We start from the raw sequence: 4109 nt of genomic DNA, 5'->3' as shown, positions 1-4109 counted from the left end.
ATACAGATAGACAGATATTAGCATCTACAGTCCTCCCTTCTTTATCCTAATCAATATACCATTCATGTAATAACATCCAATCAGCGAGTGACAATCTACAGTGAAACACTAAGCCACTTAACAAAACCACTACCTTTTCTTATCATATCCAGATAAGATATGCAAAAGTTCTTTATTCAATTGCATAGAATTGCAAACTAAACGGTAAACGGTAAAAGGGGTATCTTCTCCCTATGGCCACAATGGTAGAGCCAAGACAGTATTTATAGAAAAAAGTAACAATTTTGTGATATAGTGAATGTTCACAGGATTAACGAGAAAGAGAGAGTGAGAGACAGAGAGGATGGGAGAGAATGAGCGAGGGTGGGGGGGGGGGAGTAGATAGGGAGAAAAAGATAGAGGATGGGAGGGAGAGAGAGAGAAATGATGATTATAAGGATAATAATAATGATAAAATGATGATGATCCTGATAATAATAATCATGATAATGATGATAATATCAATGATAATAATAATCATAATAATGGTGATAATATTAATGATAATAATAATCATAATAATGATGATAATATCAATGATAATAATAATAACAATGGTAATAGTAAGGAGGATGATAATGATCATAACATGCGTCATTATAATCATAAAAATGATCATGATAATACTAATGATAACAATTGAAATTATGATGTTGATAGTGATTATAATAATGATGATGCTGATAATAAAAATAATGATAATAGTAAAAACAATGATAATAGTAATGATAAAAATGACAATGATAGTAACAATGACAATGATAGCAACGATAATAGTAGTAACAATAATATTGATAATGATAATAACAATACTAATGATAATGATAAAAATAATGTTGATAATGATAATGATATATATAATTATGATAACAAAAGTGATAATGATGATTAGAAGAATGGACAAAAACGATGAAGATAATAATATTAGTGATACTATTAACAATAACAGTGATAATAAGAATAATAATGCTGATATTAATGATAATAATGATAATGAGGACGATATATGTAATGGTAACAATGATAAAAGCAATGATGATGAAAATACCTATGATGATAATAATAATGATAAAAGTAATGATAATGATAATTATCACATAATGATGATAGTAACGATAATGATAATGATAGTTATAATAGTGTTGACGATGATTTTGATAATGATAATACTGATGATGGTGACAATATTGATTATGATGATAATAATAATGATAATAATAATAATCATTATTATTATCATCATTATTATTATTATTATTATTATTATTATTATTATCATAATGATAATAGCAATAATAATAATAATAATAATAATAATAATGATATAATGATAATAATAATAATGATATAATGATAATAATAATAATAACAATAATAACAATAATGATAATAACAATAATGACAATAATGATAATAACAATAATAACAATAATGATAATAACAATAATAACAATAATGATCATAATAATAATGATAGTAATAATAATAATATTAATAATAATGATAATGATGCTAATGATAATAATGATAATAATGATAATGATAATGATAATAATGATAATAATAATAATAATAATAATGATAATAATAACGATAATAATGGTAATAGTAATGATAATTCTAATAATAATGATAAACAATGATAATGATAATAATGGTAATAATGATAAAAAATGATAATGGTAATAATGATAATAACAATAGTGATAATGATGATGATAATATTGATAAAGATAATGATAATTCTTATTATTACTATCATTAGGATTATTATTATCAATATCATTATTAATATTATTATTAACATCATCATTATCATTATTATTATTATTATCATCATTATTATCATTATCATTATCATCATCATCATCATTATTATTATCCTTATCATCATCTTCATCATCTTTATTATTATTGTTACCATTATTATTATTATCATTATCAATATTATTATTATCATTATCATTGTCAAACATCATTATTGTTAATGCAGGTATATGAATGTGTGTGTGTGTGTGTGTGTGTGTGTGTGTGTGTGTGTGTGTGTGTGTGTGTGTGTGTGTGTGTTTATATACTTTAAGAACACACACCATCGTATATCTCTCATATCTTTTCCTCTCAGAATGAAAATGAATTTGCAAGTAGCATTGAGTCTTGACATAGATATATGTTTATGATCTTTGATACTTATATAAACAACTTTCGACCAACAAATACATACTTTTTAGAGCTTCACCTTTAAAAGATACATGACCCCTTTTTTAACCTTTATTCATACACATGCACTGGACACATCTCTTCACATGAGTAAAGGATATATATTCTTCCCACACATGCATAAAACACATCCATTGCTCATACAATATATTAAATACATGAATGATACACATGTTCTTACAATACATCCATAAGGGGTATATATATGAGTTCGTTCAAGGCAACACCTGAAGTTCGTTGCAGATACATCTTGCAAAACCTGTTATGACGCCTGGAGTCTTCTCTTCTCTCCCTCCGTCTCATTGCGTTTATTAGATGAAATGAGATTTATTCTGATTATTGTATCAATGATGATAGTAGTAATAAAAACAGTAGTGATTATTGTGTTAATGATAATTATGATGTCAATGATATTAAAAATTATAATAGTGATAATAATAGTATTGATAATAGTAATAATGATGATATTGATATTGGTATACTAGTAATGATAATGCTGATAATGATGGTAGCAATAAATCATTATCATCATTGGTATTACTGTTTTTATTACCATTATTAATAGTAGTATTATCAATAAGGATAATACAAATGACAATGATGATAATCATAAAAACGAGGAAGATAATGATAATAATAACAATGAAAATAATTATGTTAATAACAGGGAGATATTATCATAATAATCATAATGATAACAATAGCGATATCAATGATAATGCTGATAACAATAATGATAACATCAATGACTAATAGTTATGATAATGATGATAATGGTAATAATAATAATGATAATGATGACAATAATGATAACTATATTGATAACGATGATAAAAACGTTAATGACAGAAACGATGATGAGTTATTATCATGACTACTGTTTTTGTTTTACTACTATTGATATCAATATGACACTCATTATCACTATCATTTTTATTATCACTGCTACTATTGTTATCACCATCATTATTATCATCATAATCAATACTATTATTAATACGTATACTAACACTAACACTAAAATGTTAATAGTAATAATGATGATAATGATAATAACAATGTTAGCAATAATGATGATAACGATAACAAACATCATCATAATGATAATAATATTAATAATGAAAGTATAACAACAATAATGATAATTATGATAGCTATGATGATAATAACAACGCTAATGATAATACTAATAATAATGATACTTATCATTATTACTATAATAATGATAATAATGATAGTAATAACAACGATAATAATTATTATGATAATAATAATATTAGTAATGATATCAATGATAATGATAATGACAAGGATAATAATAACAACACGAAGAAGAAGAAGAAGAATGATAATGATGGCAAAAATAGTAGTAATAATAATAATTATGATAACAATAATGATAATGATAATAATGATGATAATAATAATGAAAATTATAAGAATTATGATAATAATGATAATAGTAATAATAACGATAGTAGGGATAATGATGATAATAATGACAATAATAAAAAGGAGAATAATAATAATAATAATAACAACAACGATAATGATAATAGCAATAATAATGCAATGAACCCTCGTGCAAAGAGCAAAATCCTTGCGAGTTCCTTCGGTCACCCGAGCGTCGGGTTGAGATGCCTTCGATGAAACCCCGACAGGTGCGGCGGATAAGTGCGTCATTAAGATCTTTTACGCCCTCTTCACTTCTCTCTACTCCTTCGCCTATTACTCTTTCTCCTCCTTCATCATCTTTTTCTTCTTCTTCTTCTTCGTCTTTTTCTCTCTTTTTTTATGTTTTTATTTTTATTTTTTTATTTTTTATTTTTTATTTCTCTCTTTTTATGTATTTA

The sequence above is a fragment of the Penaeus japonicus genome, unplaced genomic scaffold (assembly GCF_977035675.1).
Source record: "Penaeus japonicus unplaced genomic scaffold, GWHDUDI00000001_assembly GWHDUDI00000038, whole genome shotgun sequence".
NCBI lineage: Eukaryota > Metazoa > Arthropoda > Malacostraca > Decapoda > Penaeidae > Penaeus > Penaeus japonicus.
This window is presented reverse-complemented; position numbering follows the sequence as displayed.